Source organism: Lasioglossum baleicum, chromosome 10 (assembly GCF_051020765.1).
Source record: "Lasioglossum baleicum chromosome 10, iyLasBale1, whole genome shotgun sequence".
NCBI classification, from domain to species: domain Eukaryota; kingdom Metazoa; phylum Arthropoda; class Insecta; order Hymenoptera; family Halictidae; genus Lasioglossum; species Lasioglossum baleicum.
Window position 1 is genome coordinate 11,747,314 of NC_134938.1, and position 14,808 is coordinate 11,762,121.

Below are 14,808 nucleotides of genomic sequence, written 5' to 3' on the forward strand. Positions count from 1 at the left end.
TTATTATTCCAAGTTTATTCAAAATAAATTTACGATCGATAAGAGTCCCTCCTTCTCTTGATAGAGTCCGAAATTGTCCGAAATGGAACTGAATGAACGGAACTTCGCACTGACTGATCTCATTCGGTGCGAAATGGGTCAGTGGAGTGGGGATGAGTCGTAGTAGGAACGCGTAGTGGAGTAGGGAGCGCTGGCGCGCGGAGTGGGGATCGATGAACGCGATGACGTACTACCGAGCGTCGCGCGAAGAGATGTGACGGTTAATATTAAAATTATTTTTTCTCCTGAACGCGCAGTTTTTTTTAAATTTGTTTTTTAATATTTCATTGTCATCCAGTTCTGAGCTGTTTCAAGTTTCAAGTCTCTAGCTCAGGCATGTGAAACACGCGGCCCGTCGACAAGTACTCTGCGGCCCGACCGAAAACTTTGGAACTGTTGCTGACAATTTACAACTGGAATTAATCGAAATGCAGTGTGATTCCGTATTGAACTACTTTCAACGTTAAAAAATAATGAAACTGAGGAAAGGTCAAGATTAACAGACCAGCTTGTGCAATCAATTTGAAAAATAATTACAGCTCAACAAATTCAACCGAATTTTGAAAATTTGGTTACTGAAAACCGCGTTGCCAAGTCTCTTCGAAATAAAAAAGTTAAATTAGTATTATTATTCAAATAAAGTAAACTTTAACAAAAACAACATTTATACTTCATATGTATTTTTGTAATATTGTTGTGTTTGCACTGTGTTATTTTTTATGTGTAACTGCAATGTGTTAATAAAAAAAATGTGTTTCTTCTTTATTTCGAGTCTGCATTGTTTATTGCGTCCCTCGAATTAATTTATAGTACTTAATGAGGCCCTTGGTGATAAATGAGTTTGACATGCCTGCTCATCGGAAAATGTTTTAAAATTCGATTACAAGATTTGACGCATACAACGCGACAACGACAACATCGACTACTCGTCAGCTAATATAAGCGTGGTAAAAATAGAAGACCACATAAATTATTTATTTTCACGTGTTCATTCCTGTTTTTTCATTGATAAATAGAAACTATGAAGAAATACGCGTTTTCTTGAATACACATAGGTATTATTACCTAAAAATTAGATGCCCCCCGTTTTGAGGGAAAAAATAAATGGTCACGTTGGTTATAGCATAACATCTGAAGGTCATGTCAAGGACGCGGGGAGCTCGTGAAAAGATTTCCGATCGTTCCACCGGAAATCGGGGGTCGAAAATAGAGATTTTCATTCTTCCGAGGAGTTCGGGCTCGAGTCGGGTCGCGCGCGACCGATGTTCGCATTGTGTGCCCGTTGGGTGTCTATAATTACCGTGGTGAAGTATTATTCCAACAAGACTGCGAAGTAAACAAACCTGCAGGAGAGAATCGAACGAGAGAGGGAGAGAGTATGGTACGATAGAGAAAGAGAAGCTTGGAGACGAAAAAGAGCGAGAGCGAGAACGAGCACGAGAAGATTCGAGTCGGGCGAATGCGAATGCGTGTTGCATGAAAGCCCAATGGAACGCAGCAGGACGAGGCGGAGGAGGAGAGGGAGAAGGAGGAGGAGGAGGAGGAGGCGCGCACGCTGATCGTGATGGAAAGGACGGTGAGAGGAGCGGAGCGGAGAGGGGAGCAGAACTGGCAATAAACTTTGGCGCGAGGAGTGTGGCGCACATGTGCACTCAGGATATGCATTCGGAAAGAGAGGAACGAGCCCGCCTTCCGTCGGTCGCAGCCGAGACAACGCTTCCCTTTTTCTGCTCGGACGAATTTTGGATAGAGTTTCACAGCCTCGTCTTTACAAGCTCCCAACGTCCCGGCGCGATTCCTTTCCGAGAAACTGCGCGAAAAGCAGCCCGTCGGAGGCTAATTGATTTAGGAAGCAGGTTCAAGGCTGCGGAGGTTGTTATCCCCGTCGGAGGCCCCTTGCATTCGCTGCGTCGAATTCTGTCGAGAAGTTCAACACTACAACCACTGTCAATTCAACGAATTTCACATTTGTTTCTTTCACAATTCGTCAAGTTACACAGGCTGATTCCTAAGTTCAATTCAAGCAACTTTTTTCTTTGCGGAAATGCTCCCCGACGCCTGGTTCGAGAGTTATCAACGAAAAACACGGACCAATCAGAGACGCGGTTACAGCGTACAGACTCCGCCTCGGCGACGGGCCCCGCTGAGAGCGGCGTCGGCATTGGTCGAGCCGGGGACTGTTCACTGTTCACTTAATAACTCCTGAACCAAGCCTCGGAGAAAATTTTCGTAAAAGAAAAAGTTACTCGGAACGATCTCAGCAATCATCTCTGTCCATTGCAACATTTTATTCAAGTGCATGTCTGTATCCTGTTATTTATCATGAAGAGATATCGTTAATCGCCATTGAATAAAACGTTCTTGATAAATATAAAAATTCTACATGGAAGAAAAAGGCAAAGAGCGGAAGCCGCGGAGAGATTATTATGGATTCGTATGCTCTCTCGCTCGATTCCGACCCGAGTCTGTTCTCGTGAGAGCATTGTCTGCGAGGGTCATTTCCGTTTGATGGAAACTCGCCCGCGTACTACAAACGATAGATCTATCCCGTGTTCTCGAGCTCTTTTAATCCTCGGACGGGGTCGCGACGATCATAATGCGCGGATAACGAGTCACTTTGTTTGCGACCATGGCCGGTGAGGACCGAGAAAAATTTCCCCTGATCAAACGACGCCCGTTCCGGAAAAATAATATTCTGCGACGATCTATAGGGATCCAGGGGGAAAGATGTGGAGGATCTAGTCGCACGATGATCAGGGATCCCGTCGATGCCTTGATCGTAAAGTCGGGTCGGTTTCGGGCCTGGAATCAGGGCTGGATTCCAGCTAAAAAGGACACGGAGCGAAAGAGCGTGCCGTTAATGCCATTATGGGCAAGCTTGTGTGTACAGCTTGTTGTCGGCTGGTAAATTACTATAATTGTGAAGTTCCGGCGATTTTTAGATTAGCTCTGGTCCATCAACGCTATACGCCTGCCTACCGACCTGCCGACACCGCAGCCCGACGGTTCTCAAGTCTACCGGGCCAAATCATCACCATACAGGGTGTCCGAAAAATGTTGAACTTCCTTGAAAGGGCTGATTCCCAAGGTCATTTCAAGGAACTTTCTCCTTTGCGAAAATGTTCCCTGCGGCTTCGTTAACGAGTTATTCGCGAGAAACACGGACCAATCGGTACGCGGAGGCGGAGTCTGTCCGTAGTAACCGCGCTGTGATTGGACCGCGTTTTTCGTTAATAACTCTTTAACGAAGCCACTGAGAACGTTTTCACAGTGGAGAAAGTTAATTTAAATGACGTCAGGAATCGTTTAATTTTTGTTATTTTAAAATTAACTTCAGGCTCGGTCATGCAAGAGTGTACTTTCGATAATATGGAAAAATGATGTATATAATAATAACGATGAATCGATATAGAGTATAATAATGTACAGACCTTGGATTTTGTGCATTCGTGAGAAAAATGGATGCAATTTAAAACAGAGAAAGAAACTTTTGAGAGAACTTTGGTTGGAAACCCGAAGAACTTCGAATTTTGGCTTAAATATCCGCAGTCTGCCTATGGGAGGATCAATATGCGTCGTGACGTTCATTTTTTCAGTTAGCTCGTCAGGGGTTGGGATTTATTCGCCTACGCGTCGAGAATACGATTTCCCCATCGTTTTTGCTGGCATTCTACGGGAGTTTCCCGTCTCTCACGGGAGAAAACGTTCGAAGAAAAAAGGTCCAAGGATTACCAGTACCCCCGCAAAAAGGACACAGATTCCTGCGAGAACCGAAGGCTAACCTATCGGCCTGTGTCAATAGAAATCTGTACTTACGTCTCTCGGCAAGGGCCGTTTCCGTAACCCCTCGACGCGGGGGGCCTTGTTCCTGGTCGGACGGAAATCGGAGGACGGAGGGGGCCAGGAATTTTCGTCTCCCGGGCACCCTTTGTGCAACAAGTGCCTCGTCTTGGCTGCAGATGTTTTGCCAAACAATCTTTTCGACCTCTCGTAAATGCTCGCTGCTCGAACGGCAGCCATTAGCGAGCAGGGAGAAAGAGAGAGAGAGAGAGAACGCCATGGATAATTTCAACAAATTTAATGCTAAATTTAGCAAAATAAAAATGTTCCGTATCAATTCCAAATAAAAATGACATTCTCAGACTCGTTGAATTTTTTATATTTCGCCTACTGACTATTGTCATAAATAAACTTCACTAACTTCGTATCCATAAAATTGGTTGGGCCCAATTTGAGTCCTATATCACGAAAAAATATTTTTATTTCGCAGAAAACTTACTTGGGACCTCCAGGGCAGTAGTCCCAAAATCGAAAAGTATCAGCTCGGTACCGAGTCTGCCGTGGCAGTTTTGCCGGGGCCGGAGTGTAGGAATTTTTTTGCCGGAGTATCTCTGCGATCAGAGGCCTCCAGAGCGGTGGCTCCGAGAAATTCAGGAGTCAGGTTTCTAGCGCGGAAGACGCTTTTGGTGAAACACCGAAATGGGAATGCGTGGCGGCGTGTAACCTGGTGACCCTCGACGCGGGAGGTCCGTGTACGAGAAATTAGAGGGTACCCAGGCAGAGGAAGAAGCCTCGGGAACAGACATTCGAAGGGGCACCCGGGGAGACATGGACTTGGCTCCTCGGACAGGCTGGTTTGTGCAACAAGTGTCGCGGTCACGGCGTGCTTGTTGACTCTGATGAATTTCCCAGGAAATCTGTTCGTCCCCCCTCGTTCCAGCTAACCATTTCGAAGGGTCCCCTATACTTGAACCATGATGGATCGACAATATAGAAAAAGCTATGGAAGGGCCACGCGATTTTCGGTGGGGCCTCTCATCGGGGCCCAGTACAGTAGGTATTATAACAAGTGGATTTTTATGCGAGATAATATATGGATCTATTTCAACAAATAGAAACCAAATAAAATATCTTTTTCCCTAACAATTTTAATTGATGTGAAATAATTCAGAAAATTTTTAATTTTCTTACAATTGTAAATTGTATCATTGTTGTCATAAATGCATAAAATCTGCATGCCAATGAACTGCGGATTCATAACAAAAGTGAGTAGACATCAGATATAAAAATTAGTATTTGTAGATTGCCATGTAGATTGCCAGAGAAACTTTTGGGCCGGGTACAATGGCGCCGCGATTGCGGGGCCGTTCATTAGAAAGCGCGCGCAATTATTTATTCGGCGAGGCGCAGACTGGAATCCCATTATCGTAGCCGGGGATTAGCATAATATAAAGGCGCGAAAACTAGTTCCCGGCGATGACGGGATGAAAGACGGTGTCGGAAAAGCGCACGTGCGACGAGCCTTGGTCGGGAGAGACAACGGTACGGGTTTTCTCCGTACAAAGGCGCACCCTCGTAATGGGGCCTCGAGGAGATTCCTGACGGGCCCCGACAGTGTCTCGATGTCACGTACGAGATCCGGCGACGTGCTAGTTGTGATCCTAGAGAGAAATCAAAGCAATCAAGCGGACGCTGTTTCTCGGGAGCAATTCCTTGTAGATCGTCGGGCCCGATGAGGGCGCCTGACCGGAAGTCGTTCGTGGGTCTTATGAGCGAAACGAAATCCCGGGGCGAGATTTGCCGGAGGATAGCCGAAAGAAGCGTCGTCGTTGAGAAACACGATTCTCGTATTCTAGGGGAATTACAAAACGCGGACGATTTCCATAAATCGAACGAAGGGGTCCTTGAGGCCGGGTGCCCACTCGCGGCGGACAAGCGGGCGCATAAATTCTCGTGGAACCTGGGCCCCTAGTGGAATCGAACCTCTCTCTCGAGTTTTCAATTTCTGTCATCGGCGTTCCCCGGCGTCGAAACAGCGCGCGCGTACGAAAAGCCGAGAGGGCCCCGGGTTGATCGGAGGTCAAGTCTCCGGGGGCCCGGCCGACGGGGCCTCGTTGCAATCTTACCGCGAGCCGAGAGAAAGAGAGGAGGAAGAGAGGCCAGGGCCCTCGAGGCAGCAGACCTACTGCCGGGGGCCTGCTCTCGCCAAGCACACATAGGTGGTTTTGACTCGGCACGGTCCCCTGGCAAGACCCGCGCGAAGGAAAGCAACAAAAGAAAGAGAGGACGAGCAGGACCGAAGGAGAAGAGGAAGAGGGAAGAAGTCTGCCTGTTTGACCGCCGACTGCCTGCCTGCCTCTCTCGAGAGACTCCTCTCTCTCTCTCTCTCTCGAGTTCGTTCTCTCCCTTTCTTCCCGATAGGACCTCTCCGTTCGTCCCGCGGGGCTCGTCTCGTCTCGTAACAAGAGATGGCGCGGACAATGGGTGCCGTGCCAGCGCCTTCTGCCAAGGCTGCTTTGGCCAGGCCACGCAGCTTCAAAACACCATCTACGATTGCCGGAATCGCCCAATTCCCGCCAAACCTGCATACTTCCAGCCTCTCACCAATTTCATACGAAATCCAGCCTCGTACCCTAACTTTTCCTCGCGATTGGATGCATCACTAATCCAATCACATACCACCTGATCATCCGACCCATTCCTCTCAATGATAAATCGGTGGGCCCATCAAATGATACTTCAAGTTAGCTGCCACCGTCAATCTGTGTCCACACTGAAGCAACTTCTCTTTACTTTGCTGTTTGAAGTCTTCTTGGTACCCAATGTTCAGGGAACATTGTTTAGTTTGACGATTTTTTTAAGGAAATCAGCTGACCGTCTTGGATCGAGGTTTTGCACACATCTTTCCTATTATTTGGTTTGTTCGCCATCATTTTTTCAAGGTGAAATACTCAAAATTGTGGGAGCTATTGTCCTTTTTAGGTAGGCGTGTAGAAGGAGTACTCCCACGAGGAGTACCTTGAAAAACATGTTTTGGAACATTGCTGAATTTTTTCGAAAACCGTTTGTTTCACGAAAAAATGTAATAGGACATAAAAGATCCAGCCCGTCCAGATATTTTTCGATGCGATAAATAATTTCGAAGATATTCGAGAAGAACGATTTTTAATTATGTGGAATAATCACGGGACGGGACTGGCAGGAACGAAATCGGTAATTCGATCGCGGTCTCCTCAGCCAATATCAATAAAAAAAAAAGGGAACGGGACCTGGGGAAGGTCTCGAGTGTCGATACACGCCGATTAAGTGGCGCTCATTGTTCCAGTTGCCTAGCATTGAAAGACTGCCACCTGAAACGACCTACGATCCGTGTCATCTAGTTCACAATATGGACCTCCTAGAAGCATCAAACCTCTTGGCAGGTTCGGACCTCTACAGATCGCGTCTTTGCCTCAGGTAGCAAAGGCTACCAGCGGTCTGACGAGCATGGAGTTTGACAGAAACGTGAAACGAAGCCTCGGGACGCCGATCGAAGCCGATCGACCAACAACGGGTGTGCTCGTAGGCGTAGCAAAAGGAGAAAGAAAGGGTGGCGGCGCACCACGGTCTTCTTGTTTAGGCGAACACGTCCGTGCAGAAACGCGACCGCCGGTAATTTTTGCTGAAAGAAATAAACCAAGGAATTCCCGTCGGGCCGTGCACGCGCGATATTTTCGGTCTGACGACCTTCCGTCCGGAGAGAGAAAGATGATGAGGTACACCGTGAGGGCTAAACACCACTGAACATGGTCCTCGATTTGGTATCATAGAACAGTGAAAAAAAAATCGTACACTAATTTTCAAGTTCTCGTTGTAAAACACAAGCTCCAATCTTCAAATCTGTGGTAGATTCACTCCCGAAAAAAAATTGCCTAATATTTTCACAAAGGTTTGAATTTGTAGCATTTTTCTTTACAAAATGGGTCTTCGATTCTGGTGTGCAGCATCGTGCTCAGTGATCCCGGAGGAAAATGAACACCGGCGAGCAAAAGTAGAGAGTTCAAGCTTTAAAATGAGTCCGAGTTTATCGTCACAGGTTAGTTTTCAACGGAATGACGACAGGGTGAATATGGGTCAGATTTGGACTGCTTTATACGTGAGCATTGCAGTCTAGTGGTCACGTATGATAGTAGCAATTTCGATGATGATGTGCGCTGACTTGAATGGCTGAGGAGATGGGTAGAGTTCTCGGGAAGAGTGACGGAATCGAGTCGAAGAGTCCGTGGAAACGTAGAATTCGAGGGAAGCCCGGGTGGTCGTTGAAATCTAAGGTGGCAATCTCCATTACGAGCTAACGAGCACACAAATCCACCTGCTGGAGCTGGCAGCTGTGCGCCACCGGGTCTCGTGACAAGATCGTCCTCGATAAATTTCGCGATACTATAGCGTCCGCCCATATTCCCTAAGAAAACACGCGTCGAGCGTTCCGAGAAGAGGCAACGTTCCCTCGAGACACGTCCTCAACCAGCGCTTCCTCTCGTTACACGAACGTTTCCCGCCAAAATGAGAACAGAAACAGGACTCGAGACAGTGTTCCCTTTAAACGAGAAAATGGTCACTTCGAGACCAATTTCTCGCGTCAGAGGGCCTCGTGAATATTGGTACTCGTGGCGGAGTAAATTGTACAAAATTGGGCCCTTCGAGACAAAAGTGGTTCCCTCGAAACGTGTTGCGCGAGCAGGTTCTCTGGTCACTGTAGAGCGAACTTTACTCGCGAATATTTGGGCCTTATGATCGGGAAGAGGATGTGCTGAAAAAGAATCTCGTAGTCCCTGGAAGAGGAGCTTTTCCCGCCAAAAGGCTCGCGAATAGTGAGCCTGACGGTGGAGCAAGTTATGCAAAAGTGGGCCCTTCGAGTGTGAGGGCAAGAGGACTCGGCAACGTTGCAAAGCACCGAGTAACCGTCGGTGCCGAGGCAGGGGCCTACGGCCCTGCGTTCTTGGCCTCGGGCAGGCTGTGGAAAGAGGGGGCTGGGGCCCCAGTGGGCCCGAGTTTGCCGGGAAGGGGCAAGGAGACACACGGGCACCCACTCTTACCAGAATACTGCTCTCTCGTTCCCTCTATTCTCGCTTCACTTTCCGTTTCGTCTCTCTCCCGCTCTCGTCAGGCCCCTCTCACTCTCCCTTCATCTCCCGCTTTCGATCTCTGTATACTCCTCCCTCGCACTCCGTTCCTCCACGGCCTGTTTCACGCGTACGTATTCGCGTTAGTAGCCGGTCGTGTATCGGTGCATTCTCGGGGCCCGGCAGCACACCAGGCCCCTCTTCGACCGTCGAGACCAAAAGGTGGCGAGCACAGTGACACCACGGTATCCAGAGCTCGGTCATCAGCATCATAAGGTGCAAGGATAACAAGACGATAAAGTCCCAAATTAGGGGCCTCCTTCCTCGGGGCGCCGCGGACTCCCTCGGGGCCCTCCACTCGGAACCGTTCTCGAATGGACATATTAGAATTAACCAGTTTCCAGAGGAGGGGCAGCCAGGAATTCCAAGCGGAATTTCGAATGCGCGTAGGTTCGCGCGCCTCCGACGATAGCAGCCATTGTCTCGCGAACGATTTCGCAATACTCCAGACACGGCGATCTTCCCGTCCGCTTTATCGCGATCGTAATCCATGAATTTCTTTCTAATCCTTATCGAGACCTGTACTCAAGATAAAAATTTATACTCGAACGGTGTACAGAGGAAGTATTGCTTGAAGGTCACAACATTAATTAAAAAATTAACTCCCACTATTTATCGGATTATGTTATTCTAGTACTTTTGAAAATTCGTACTGCGGATGTTCGCGCAATTTTCAAGTTCTGTAAACAAATTTTAAGAAAGCGGGACCATATAAAAATCGTACTAAATTCCGTCGAATTTTTTATATCCCAGCATTTTTTTACATTTTCAAAGCCATAAATGCGTAAAGATCCGCAGCGTAATCGCAGCCTAGACGACAGTGGAAACACGATCGGCACTTGCCAGGCGGCTAGAAGCTAGAAAAGAGGATGGTCACGCGTGGCACAGGACACGCGCAAGCGTGACTTCCGGTTCGATCGTCTACGCGTTGGAATATTTCCACTGAATAAATCGTCCGATTGCGAAATCCCTGATCCACACCTTGGCAGACTAACATTCCTGGAAAAGGAGGGGAGGGGCGACGTACCTTTAAAAGGAATCGAGAGCGCCGATGTTATCAGCGGAATGGGACGCTATCTGGACATAGAGACGAGATTAGCAGATCCACGAGCGTGAATTGATCGGCGAGAGCACGCGAAGGACCCTCTCTTAGCCGGAGCGGATCGCGGACAAGCCGTGACTAATAATCTCCGGGTGGCTTCTTCGTGTACGATAATTAATTTCCCAGATCGTTGATCAACGATCGGACCCTGTTCTTTTTCCCCGTGTGAGCTATTTTTTGCCGACGCGTGGGAGTAAAGGGGGCAACGATGCGCGGCAACCAGCCTACCTTTTTCACTTTGTTGCATTTCAGGGAAGGAGTTGATGCGGCGACCTGATGCGTGCGCGTGTAACGCGCGTCGAAAGCAATAGTACAACGAAAGCGGCCGATCAATTCTCGAGACGAGAAAAATCGCGAATAAAATTGTATCTAGCATTAATTGATGATGAACACAGTTTGCCAATTCGCGTCAGCCGTTGCGAAAGTGTCAACCTCTGGTCCTCATAAACAGGCGAGGACACTGTCGACGATGGTAGTCGAGATGGTTGAACAGGATCAGAAGTCGGAAAGAAATGTGGCATGTCGATAGGGAATTCCAGGCGTGTACCTAGCGACACTTATCCAGCGAATTCCAATCCGGTATCAAGGCGACATCCTCCTCCAGCTGATCTAATCTGCGGAGCGTAACGGGGCCATAGGCTGAGGAATCGGCGAGTCACAACAAAACGATAAAATCTCGCGAATATAATTAGCCGTTGGTTCGGTTATCGCCGGTTCATTTGCATGAGTGAAGCTAAGCCTTTGATACAACATTGAGCGGAGCGGAGAGAGAGATGGAAGAACAGGTCCCCTCGGCAACCGTTTCGTGCCACGTGTGCTGCTCACAGGTTATGTTTGACCGGAGGAAAGGAAAAAGAAAAGTAGGAGCAGACGGAGAGAAGAAGAGCAACGTACCGTGGGCAGAAGAAGTAGTGAAAGAGAAAGAGAAAGAAAGAAGCGGAGGAAGAAGAAGAAGAAGGGAGGAGCAGAAAGCCGCTGTGTGCGCCTCGTGTACCGAAGTAGCAAGTGTCGGCCCCGTCGGCTACGCCCATATAAATCCTCAGTTACCTAGTCGCTTTACGAGATACAATTATTTACCGAGACCCGGCCGGCTACCTTATTTAGTCCTAGTTAACTGACCGCCGGATGGCACAGGATCCGATTGATCAGGCGCTCCTCGCCTTTGTTCCACCGACTATCACCTTTTTCGCGCCGGAACTCCCTAACGTAGACCCTTTATTATACCATGCCGATGCTTTCCGAGCTTCGGGGACGCACGATGCACACACGGACCTTCCGGGTGCTGGATACTGCGATACATGATCCCCTGCGCGGCCAGGTCTCGATACGCGACCCAGAACGACCTAACCCAGACCAAGAGAAGGGGTCTTTAGAAGCATTGCAAATTGCTGTACAGTAAAATTTACGTCAATTCAGGAGTCTTCTCTCTTCATCGAGCCAGCTCCTAAAAGCTCAATCAAGAGAACACCTAACCGGAGCGGATTTTCATATGTCCACAGATTTTGAGCACACCATTCTTAAGGGGCTGACACAGAAGGGAACGTCGGATGAGTCCCGTTCATGCGACATCGGCGAACAGGCGCATCCCGAGCCGGCGATCGATCGCCCGGAGAAGACATAAATTATTTCAACGCGTCGCGTCTAACCGCCGCGTCTCGCGCGTTTAACCTATCTGCGCTGCGTATCTAGCGGACGTTAATTGCGCCGGAGCAATAACGTTGTAACGACTATCACGGGCCACGAGAGAGCTGCGAGCTAGCCAGCCAACCAGCCATCCCGACCAGGCAACAAACACGACCGAACACCACCGTTCCGAAAGAACGGTGTAACGTTGCCGGTTCGCTCAGACTCGCCGCTTGTAAATCATTCCCGCCGCTTAACCTGACATTAGCGTGACAGGGTGTTATCCGGGCTCAGTCATTTTAGCATATGGTTAGCAGATGCCACTGGACGGAGCGCAGCTTCTTTTCCTCCTTTTTAATGGACCAGTCGTCGATAATTTTCACGTGTAAACGCGCGTTCCTCCGCGAACCCCTTCGGGTGGATCTGCAAATCTTTCCTCGGATCCGCGATAGCGTCCACTTTCGGATACCCATCTTTCTTACGTAGCACGTTTAGGTGGGAACCTCCTACTTCGGCTAGGGAAGATCTGTTCTTCCTCCATCATCGAGAAACTTTCTTCTCTAGCTAGAAGCTCCTTATCTTAAGCTAAAAGCTTCCTCCTTCATCTAGAAGCTTCCTCCTTCATCCAGAAGCTTCCTCCTTCATCCAGAAGCTTTCTTCTCAAGCTAGACGCTCCTTATCGTAAGCTAGAAGCTTCCTACTTCATCTAGAAGCTCCCTCCTTCGTTCAGAAGCATCCTCCTTCACCCAGAAGTTTCCTCCTTCATCCAGAAACTTTCTTCTCAAGCTAGACGCTCCTTATCATAAGCTAGAAGCTTCCTCCTTCATCTAGAAGCTCCCTCCTTCATCCAGAAGCTTCCTCCTTCATTCAGGATGTTTCTTCTCCAGGTAGACGCTCCTTATCTTAAGCTAGCAGCGTCCTCCTTCATCCAGAAGCTCTCTCTTTCATCCAGAAGCTCTCTCTTTCATCCAGAAGCTTCCTCCTTCATCCAGAAGTTTTTTTCGCCAGTTATACGCTCCTTATCTTAAGGTAGAAGCTTCTTCCTTCATCCAGAAGCTTTCTTCTCCAACTAGACGCTCCTTGTCTTAAGCTAGAAGGTTCCTCCTTCATCCAGAAGTTTGCTTCTCCAGCTAGAATGAATTTCTTCTCCAGTATGTATCTCCCGATCGCTACGGAGGCAGAGAGCGTAGAGGTCTAAATGGCCGCGAGAAGGGCACAGTTTCGAAAGCCGGACTAGCTGCTCTAAACAAAGAGCTTTACAGCCATATTTATAGTTGTCGTAAAACACTACGCAGATTGCTAACCTTCGTTCAACGGGTGCCCGTGCGCTCTCTGTCTATGTCTGTCTCTCTCTCTGTCTATGTCTGTCTGTCTCTCTCTCTCTCTCTCTCGCGCGCGCTCGCTCTACGCTCGTGTATGCCGATGCTCGTTCACTATCCTCGTTTAGTCCTTTCTCGTTACTCTCTGGCTCTACCCTCCTGTCTTGTTTCCTCCCGCACACCAGTCATCTTCGGTGTTCCTCCGTTCTTCCCAGCATCGTCTCCACGCCAGCTTCCTTCCTCCATCCAACGGCTCTCCTCCCAACTCGTCTCTTTTATCTTTTTCCTTGTTCCGTTCTCTGCCGGGCTGGCTCCTCTCTTGTTCGCTCCTAAACCTTACCTGTGTGTCCCTGCTCTGCCTCTCGAACTGCCTCGAGTCTCTTCGGCTACACTTGGACGCCGCTTCAGCCTCGCTGTGTTTTTCCCAATCAATGGGTAACCTTGATCTTCGCTAAAATATGTATGTGTGCCGTTAGCTGAAGTATTAGCTAAGAACGACCAACGTATTGGACTTCTTTCGTCTTCCGGTAGCCAGGTAAAGCCTCTTCCAGCAGCAGAATCAGATCACATTCTTCTTCTGGGGAGCTGGGTAGCTTCTATCTTAGATCAGCAGTCTATAGAAGTCTGATAGAAGCTCCCAGCAGAAGCAAAGTAGATGTGTAGAACTACCAATTCGAGCAGTTGCTGGTTTGAACGACCACCGGATTGGGGGCCGTCCGGCGACGGAAGTGGAGCAATTAACGTTCCGAAGATTGATCAGAACGCGGGCGTTCCCGATCTTTTTGTCCCTCCGAAATTTCTTGTTTCTCGGGAGAAGTTCCGAGGGCTGGACAACAGGTCGACGACGGTTTCCTGGCGTTAATTGACTGAAGAGCCGTACGGTCGAACGATTTTGTTTGACGAAAATCGTTTCGACAGAGCCTCGGAAACAGCCCGGGACAAACCTGAATCGTAACCACGGGTCCGAGAGGGAAACCGGTATTTTCGGTGGGCATGCCTGATTATCATATGCGCCTCTTTGCTTTTTCATTCTTTTGCGCGCGCTGGCATGATTCCCCTTCTTTATCTTTCTTTCTCGCTCTCCTTCTCTCCCTCTGTGTTTCTCTGTGCTGTACGGACTCGCTTCGATCCATGTGGGCTCTCTCTTTCCACGGTGTTCCGAATAAAACGCGGATCGTAACGCTAATACGTTTATTAGGGTACCATAGCCGGCAATTTGATGATCGCGGATATTATAAAAGCGTAAAGGGAGTCATCACCGGCCTCGCGAATAGAACTTTACGACACGCGACGATCCTCTTTAGAGACCCGCTTCTCTCCCCTCCTCCCGCCCTGTCGTTTAATAAAACACTTGGCGCGCTGCGGTTAGAATCAATTAGAATTGGATTCGCATTCCCTGGAATCGTCAGTGGACTGGTGGGTCAGTACGAAAGCTCCTGGCCCAATTCCTTATTGGTTTTCGGTGAGAAATAGGGCCCAAACTTTTGCACAGACATTTCTTCGAATTTATGGAATGCATAAATTAGTTTTTTTGGAGCTTCATTAATTAGGGCTTCTAAGTGAATTGCAGACTCAAATGTATTTATGCATTTATATTTTCTTATTTAAATTCTGGTTTTTATAATTGACAAAATTTTTATTTTGCATAAAAATCCAGAGTCTACAACTGATCGTACTACTTGTAATTTAGTAACGATTTTTTCGACTGACCGCCAATATTTGTCGAAATATGAGAACGATGGAGGAACGTGTCATTCAGGAATCCACTTTACTGTGAACCAGG

General features: G+C 48.2%; 1 protein-coding gene across 3 annotated transcripts in view; it reads right to left on the reverse strand.

Annotated features, from left to right (window-relative positions):
- The window catches only part of LOC143212539 (protein pangolin, isoforms A/H/I/S), a 211,524-nt gene that overhangs the window by 180,180 nt on the left and 16,536 nt on the right, over window positions 1-14,808 (reverse strand). The gene's annotated exons all lie outside the window — the stretch shown is intronic.